The sequence below is a fragment of the Panthera leo genome, chromosome E2 (genome assembly GCF_018350215.1).
Source record: "Panthera leo isolate Ple1 chromosome E2, P.leo_Ple1_pat1.1, whole genome shotgun sequence".
Taxonomy (NCBI): domain Eukaryota; kingdom Metazoa; phylum Chordata; class Mammalia; order Carnivora; family Felidae; genus Panthera; species Panthera leo.
Genome location: NC_056693.1, coordinates 21,585,129 through 21,593,641, shown reverse-complemented (window position 1 = coordinate 21,593,641; position 8,513 = coordinate 21,585,129). Strand labels below are relative to the sequence as shown.

The 8,513-nt window shown below is 48.9% G+C and overlaps 1 long non-coding RNA gene across 1 annotated transcript; it reads right to left on the bottom strand.

The window, feature by feature from the left end:
* Positions 1–1,010: 1,010 nt before the first annotated feature.
* LOC122208698 lies at positions 1,011–2,633 on the bottom strand. Its single transcript, XR_006197329.1, has 3 exons — positions 2,409–2,633; positions 1,742–2,032; positions 1,011–1,181 (listed from the first exon to the last, which is right to left on the bottom strand). It is a non-coding gene; the product is annotated as an uncharacterized LOC122208698 (long non-coding RNA).
* Between the last annotated feature and the right edge of the window lie 5,880 nt (positions 2,634–8,513).

The following is an 8,513-nucleotide window of genomic DNA, read 5'->3' as shown; positions in this document are numbered from 1 at the left end:
TACGGTTCTGTAGGTTAAATGTCCGACACAGGTCTTACTGGGCTAAGACTAAGGTACCAGCAGGGCTGCTCCCCATTCTGGAGGCTCTAGGAGAGAATTCTTGCCTCACCCTCTCCAGCTTCTAGAAGTGGCCCACGTTCCTTGGTTCCTCTTCCGTCGTCCAGCCAGCAAGCACCGGCAGATCCTTCTCACACAGCGTCACTCCGACCTTCTCTTCCGCCTCCCTCTTTACTTTTAAGGACCTGTGTGATCACACTGGGCCCACCCAGACAATCTAGATAATATCGCTATCTTAAAATCAGCTGATGCGTGAATCTAATTCCACCTAGACCTCAATCCTCCTTTGCCACGTAACATACAACCCCTACGGGCTTTGTACATCTTTGTACAACAGGTCTTTATTTTGCCTGGCACTATTGTGCTAAGTAGAATCTATTGTTAAAATTAATTTCACCTGTCTCTTGCTGATTTTTTAATGTGCTTACAAAATTTTAAAGTCACACACGAAGCTTGCGTTCTCTTTCTCTGGGATGGCATCGCTCCAAGGCAACGTCTGAAGGTGCTTTGCCAACCCTAAAGTTCACTGATGGCAGGGAATGTTCATTGAGAGAAAATGTTTTCCTCCAAGCCACTCTTGAAGGTGACAGAAACACACCTCCGCCCTCAGAATAAATAATACCAACAACAGCTCACGTTTATTGAGGGTTTACTACACGCCCTGATATTAGATATTAGATATTAATTGGTTTCATCTTCATAGTAATCCTGAGACAGGTACCATCATTATTTACATATCACAAGGCAGGCTGCTGAGGCATAAAGAGGTTAAGAAATTTGCTCGAAGTCCCAAACAAGTAGGAGTAAGGTCCAGGCAGTGGATTCTGGAGACTTCCCTCCAAGGACTGTGCAGGTTTTCAATGGCAGTTTGCACCCTAAGATGTGTGAACGGTGCTAGACGTAACTGGCTCAGGGTTGTGCTCCCTGCCCCCCCCCACCTCTCTGCAAACAAGCTGCAAAGGACACCTTTTCTTCACTCAGCCTCTCAGTGTGACCCTGGATGCCCACTCTTGGGCTGTCCCTCCACATCTGCCACGGGTACCTGAGTACGGGTCACGTCAGGTTCCACATGTGACTGATTTGTACCCCAACAGCGACAGAAATAGGCTTCAACTTCCAAGAGCCTTAAATGAAGGGACAGTTTGATTGCACACATACCTCTCCATATATACGCAGATCTATAATTTAAATACCGCTGTATTATGGTTAAGATATTTGTGCATGCTCAGATGCCAGCGATTACCTTAAATATCTTTTTATACATGCGGATATGTGTGTGTGTGTAAATGTGTTGGGCACCCTCACCTTTCCCATCGATCCCATCCAGCCCCTTATGCTCTCTTAAATGATATCTCTACCGTTCAAGATTTTTTCACATAGTTTCAAAGTTAGCGAAAATCTAATTAACATTTATCTTATATGCCCCTTAGTATTTCCTTACACACACACACACACACACAGACACACACACGCACACACACATCTGACACGTAAAAGCCCCTGGTGACCACATGGGTGTGAATGTCTGTCTTCGAACGAATACATACACCGAAGTACATCTATACCCCCCAGAGGAACATTTTTGGATTATTTTGGCGATTTTAAGTTCTGGATCGCTGACACTGATGTGGTTTTCTGCAGTGTGTTTAACCCAAACCCCTCACATATTAAAGAGTACGCATACCTGGAATTATATGTCATTTATTCTTCTCCTTTTCCTAATCTGCTCTCTATTTGACTTCCTTTTAGGCAAATGAAACATTTGCACAGTAGGAGACGCTTTCTGGAACCTCATCTGCAGCTCCTAATATCTGGACACCCTCTGGGCTGCCTCTCCACTCGGAGCCTCTAGCTTCTTGGTCTTGATGTGCAGGGTCCAATTAGGCAGGTCTGTAGATGCATTTCTGGACTCGTGCTATTTTTATTTATTTATTTATTTTTTTTTTTTTTTTAGCCGGCGCTTGGCAAATTCTTTCTGTAAAGGGCCAGACAGTAAATAGTTTAGGCTTTGCAGGTTGCCTGGTGACCGTTACAGCTCAACTCTGCTGGTGTGTGGCACGAGCCTCAGACAATATGCAAAAGAACAGGCATGCCCGTGTTTCCATAAAACTCTTTCAAAAATCAGTGATGGGTCTGAATGTGGCCCCCTGGCCAGACCTTGCCCACCCCTGCCAGACGCGAACGTGAGTTTCTATTTCTGGAGATCTGTAGATCATTTTCATACACGTCTCGTCAATGTCCCTGGTTCGTATTTGAGTGTCCAAAGGAAAGGGAACACATTGGTGGCAGTGCCGAAACATAATTAGGTGGTAAAGCCAATCAGGGGACTCCTGGCATCATTCCCTGCTTACCTGATTCCATTCTCCTGTGAGCCTCTGGAAGATACGAACTGTGTTCCGTTCTTCGACTCTTCCCCCACCCCTAGCACGGTGTCTGCCCCACAACAGACCCTCAGCAAGGATTAAAGGCAATAAGCAACACTGTGAACGATCTAATTTTCATTAGGTCAGATTTTTAAGACCTCAAGTACAGTTGTCATTGAAGACTTTTTCAGGAAGTTATGAGGATATTCTTGAATGGACTGTGGTTAACTAGTGTCTGACTCTCAGATGAAATGATAAGTCACAATGGTTTTGCAAATAGAGGGGGAAGAGTCATCTCCTGGGTCACCAAAGTTGTCTTCAAACACTTGAATGGATTACTGGGACAGTAGACGATGGCTTTTCTCAAAAGGGTCACAGAGAGCTGGATCTCCTCTCCCCTCTCCACCCCATGGCACACATCACTTCCTGAACATGGAATTTTTTGACCACTGAGGCCAGAGAAAGCCTCAGTTAATGCCACTCTAAATCCTTGTTAACGCCACTCTCCATCGGTCAGGTAACCTATGCTATAAAATCTCTTTGTTATCCCCAAACCAAATGCTTGTGGAGTGCCTACAGTGCACTCTGCATATGCTACATTAGGCAAGATTTTCTGAATAGAGCGAGCTAACAGAAAGATGGTGTAGGCAGGAATGCCGAAGTAAGGCCCGCTGGCACTGGGAGAGGTCCCAAGGCATGGAGCTCCTGGTAAGTAAAGTAACAATTCCCTTTCTTTAGAGCTCCTATGGTGTGCCAGGCCCTACATTAAATCTTTTATGTGCCCAACTGAATCACACAGCAGCCAGAAAGGCAGGTCCCTTCCACTAACTAGATGAGAAAAATGAGGTTCCTGACATATCTTAGGTATTCCTAGCATCAGCCGAGAATGATACCATGAAGCCATGGAGCCCAGGAAAGTGGACTCAGCAGGAGGGGAGAGATGATGGTTAATTTTCTGTCAATTTGACTGGCTAGAGGGTGCCCAGATTAAACATTATTTCTGGAAGTGTCTGTAAGAGTGCTCCTGGCTGACAGGTTAGCGTTGGAATCAGTGGACAGTAAAACATATAGCCCTCCCCAATGTGGGTAGGCATCATGCAATCCATTGAGGGCTTGAATAAATACAAAGACAGAGGAAGGGGAAAGTGTCTCCTTCTTTTCTGCCTTACTGCTTGAGGTGAGACATCTTATTTCATCTTCTCCTGCCCTTGAACTGGGATTTATGCCATTGGCTTTTCTGGCTCCCAGGCCTTCAGATTCAGATTGGATTATATCATCAGCTTTCCTGGGTCTCCAGCTTATAGATGGCAGATCATGGGACTTCTCAGCCTCTACGATCATGTGAGTCAATTCCCCATGAGCAATCTCTCAATAGGTGATAGATAGATAGATAGATAGATAGAGAGTATAGAAAGGACAAGCTTCTGTGTAGGCAAATGCATGCTTGAGAATCAGGCTGTAAGAATATGATACACATGTTTAAATGAATGGATGGATGACTGAGCAGGTGGGTGAGTGAGTAGATGGATTACATGGGTGGATGGATGGATGGATGGCTGGATGGATGGATGGATGGATAGGTGAGTGGGTGAAGGGATGAGTGGGTGGGTGAGCGAGTGGATGGATGGATGGATGGATGGATGGATGGATGATGGGTGAATGGATGGATGAGTGGGTTGGTGGGTGGATGGATGGATGGAACCAGATCAGCTAAGGCAGAGTTTGAGGTAGAATTGGTAGCATTAAGGCTGGACAGGAAAGATGGCGCCCCATTATGAAAGACCTTGAATGTCACTTTTCAGAGCTCGACTTTATTCTGTCATGGCATGACAGATGCAGCAGGGGAGTAAAATTACTTGCATGATACTTTAAAAGATGAGTATGGCCCCAGGGACAAGGGTGAAAAGGATGAAGCCTAGAGGGATTATTGAGCACCACTAATTGTGTGACAAGAGGTGTACCAGACACCATCCTAAGTGTCTAATCCACACAAAGGACCTAGGAGTGGAATGTGTTTCTATCGTCCCTGTACTACAGTGAGGAAGCCAGGGCACAGAGCATTAAAAGCCCACCTGAGGTTGTACACACAGCGAGTAGTGGAGAAGCTGGGGTCCAGTCCAGACCCTTGACCCTGACACCCTCCTGGTGGTCAGCCAATGGCCCAGAAGACAGTAAAGGTGACCAGTGTGGGGTGCAGGTGGGAGGGTGCAACGAGCAAGGTGTCAGGCCCATTGACTCTTAGATACCGACCTGGAACATCATTTGCCCCCGGAAGCTTAAACCCATGGCTCTTCATCCATCTGATTCTTGGGGATCCTGATAGTTGTCAGAGCTTCTCACCTCTGCAGCCCAGTGGCTCCTTTCAGAACAATTTCAGGTCCAGCCCTTCCTTTCCCTTCGGCCTGAGCAATCAGGGCGACCTGTGTCCATAGCCCTGATGACTGTCCATTCTCTGATCTTCTCATTTAGACTCTGCCTCTGTCACTGCCCCATAAGACCTGTTGGAACAGTGAGGTGTGCATCTTGCCCCACCTACTCAGCCTCTCAAGGCTTGGGATGAGGAGGGGCAAGGAGAGAGCCGGAAATTTCCCCAAATGGAAATAGAACCTTTAACCCAACGTAAGCATCATTGTCAGACCAGAGTTCCTTGGGCTGGCCCAGCGTTGACAGTCAGCAACAACCCAAGTGTGTGGGTTTAAAAGGCCACTTCGGTGTCTCAATGTGGACTGTGGTTTGCACGGACTTCCCAGCTTAAGACCAGGTGAAGGCCCCTGTGCTCTGCCTGTCAACCCTGGCAGAGATCACCTTTGCCCCTGCTCCTGAGAGCTTCCAGGGACCCACTGGGACCCAGGACCTCAGACCAGGAGCTTGGCTCACCCTTCGGGGATAAGAGGGTTGGTATTCCCTGTCCACTTAGACTATAATCTCCCTGAAAGTCCCACTGCTGGGCAGGAGCACCAGGAGGTGCTCGACAAGAGCTGCCAGAAGGAGAAAAATCTAGATAGGTGGGATTGAAGACTTAATCTCTACTTAGTAACCGAGCGAACAATTACCAGCACTGTTGTGAAAGTGCAGTGCTTGACCCTTTTGCAAACATTCTCCTGGCTCCCTAGAGCCTAACACGGTACTTGACACACAGTGGGCCCTCTGTAAATATTTGCCAAATGAAGGAGTGAGTGAGTGAGTGAGTGAGTGAAGAAATAAATGAAGAAGCCGAAGCCTGGGAATCAGAGCCCCTCGGTGCAGTCTAAGCTCTTTCACCCCCTTGTTAGATGAACCTTCGGCGAGTCCCATTCCCCTCCCTGGGCCTCAGGTTCCATGGCCTTGTTGTGGATGGTGGGCCTCTCGGGGCCCACCTGGAATTCTGCTCTCGTCCTGGCAGCTGGCACCCCGGGCTGGGTGCGGCGCCTAGGGTGGCCCAGCACCTTTCTCCTCTTTCCCTCTGGGGGGCGACGCTGGAGGCTTCCTCCCATTGCCAACAGGACACCAAATGGTTAAAGCACCACCCATCGTCTTTGATTTATGAAGTGGACGATTGGACCGGGAAGCAGAGACAGCCCTTCTCACTTGCAGAGGGAGGCCCCCGAGAGCAGTAATTCTGTGCACACAAAGGCGAGCGACGGCCTTGGGCCCCGGCCGTGCCGGAGAGCCCACCCTGCCCAGCCCGGCCCGGCCCGGGGACGACGCCAGGGCCCGTGTCCATCCTGTTCTGTGCAGGGACGGAGGCGGCTTGGTCACCTGGGCTCCGCCGTCCACCCGGCCCCCGGGGACCTCGGCAGCCCAGCCTCCGCCCCGGGGAACCAAAGTGCAGCCCCGCACCCGGTCGCTGCCTTTCAGCGGCTGCCAATCTATCAAGATTCAGCTACCGCTGTGAACCCATCAACTCCGTGGAAGGGAAAAAAGGAACCCCTCACCACAGCAATTATTCATCCCGGCCTGAACTTCAGGTGACCTTTCCTAGTTCCACAGAAGTTACAGATGCCAGCACCTTGGTGGGTCGGATTTTGTTTTCCCCTGTCTTCCTTTAACAGACGCATTTTTTTTTTTTCCTGCTACGTGACCCTCTTTTGCAAATTTTTTTTTTTTTTTTTTTTTTTTTTTTTTTTTTTTTTTTTTTTTTTTTTTTTTTTTTTTTGCCAAACGATCTTTGGGTGGTCCGTTAGCCACGATAGGAGAGCAACGTTGGCCTATCGAGAGAGCCGATTTCGCACGAAAGAAGTCATCCAGAATAAAAGAAAAGCCTGTGACCTCCTTCAAGGGCTGTGTCCCCTTGAAAGACCCCCAGCAGACCACCCCCAGGCCAGCTCACCCCTCTGGCGTAAACAGGGGCTACTCTGCACCAAAGGCCTGGCCCTGACCTGCAGGGATGCAATGCTACCAACTCGGCGTGTGTGTGTGTGTGTGTGTGTGTGTGTGTGTGTGTGCGTGCGCGCGCGTGTCCCTGAGTCGCAATAAGGGTTACGCAGGGTGTAAGTCCCTGTGTAAATTTAAAGTGACCTGAGGGACATAATTACATAAATCTCATCATGAGACAATATACTTTTTATTTGTTTGAATTTTATTTGTATTGGTAAAACTGACCTGAAACTGACACAAGTTTATTAGAAAAAGAACTCTGTAAAAGCGAGTGGGCTGGTCTTCTTAGTTAAGACGGATGTGCCAACTTCTAGTATGATTAGAGAAATGGATAACTCACTAACATCTGTGCAAACCACAATAAAAAGGGATTTAGTGTTACCCCAAGGAAGGCAAGAGAGGCTGTCTGTCCATTAAACGCTTTATTACAGTGCCAGCAGGTTTTTCTAATTCAGTTACTCCTGCACGGCATACAGCACTCTGTGACGGCCTGTCATCCCACCAGACAGTGCTCGGGGCTGGGAGGTTTTGTGCAAGGTAGGTGACAATCAAATGAGCCACTGAGAAGAGAGGGGCGCCTGACCCTCGTGAAGGATTAACTACAGAAAGTGAGTGTGATCATGTCTCACCATTACTTAGAATTTTCAGTCAATTTCTGAAAATATGAGATAAGTTCTTAAAGAGGCAGTTTCCTCAGGAGCTCAGCAGACCCGGTGGGGTTTGGTTACACACTGTGTCGCAGGGCGCCTGGCGAGACGGGGCCTGCCAGGGAGGGAGGAGGCGCGCTACCTGGACGGGGTAGGCTGAGCCAGGCCCTGGAGCCACGTTTGTCCAGGAATAACGCAGCCAAGAAGGAAGAAGAGGGAGAGGTGCCTCCTGAAGCCGGCTTGCCCTTCCCTCCCCCCTCCCCGGCACCGCGGGTCCAGCCTCCCCTGAGGACAGCCAGCCAAAGGGGCACGGCCCTCGGGGGCTCTTGCCAGCGTGGGGTTCACAGAAAGCCTCTCCAGGCCAGCTGCCTGAGATGCTTGGGCCCGTTTGGTGCCGGCATGGAATGCCCACTTTCCATCACCCCTTCCCACCGTCTGCAGTCCCCACCCCTCATTGGGGGGCCGTCCTGCCCCACAGGACCTCGCAGTCTGGCAGCTAAGCAGGCCTCATACTTTAAAACAGGCTAGATGCCCAACACAGGCACACAGCGTTTAAAATGTGTCTAACGGGCCTGGCGAAGGAAGATAGGGATTCAAAGGGAGGCAGGACACATTTTAGGGCCCGAGAGGAGTCCATTCCTGTTTATAGACCAGAGAGCTGAGACACAGAGAGAAGGCTCCACCCAAAGCACACCCAAACAGCCAGGAGGTAGGGCTGGGAGCAGACCCCTCACCTGCCTGCCGACTCCCAGGCCAACAGAAGTTCTTCATGGATGGGGGTGGTCTATAGAGTAGAGGCTTTTTTTGTCAAGCTGGACTAAAAAGGTGATGTATCCCTTTGTATCTGTATATTTAAATGAGAAAAGTAAACCTCAGACCCCTAAGCTTGGTTCTGCTAAAGCAATTTAACATCTGCTGCCACCTGAATCTAATTGAAACAATTCATTATCAAATTTACTGATCTGCTTAATGATTTTGTATTTCTCTTTCAAAATCACCTTCCGCCTTAGCTAGCCTAGGTAAATTACTCTTGCCTTCAAACCCGAGAGCTTGAAGGGACCTGAAAGAACATCTAACTCAAGCACTGCCC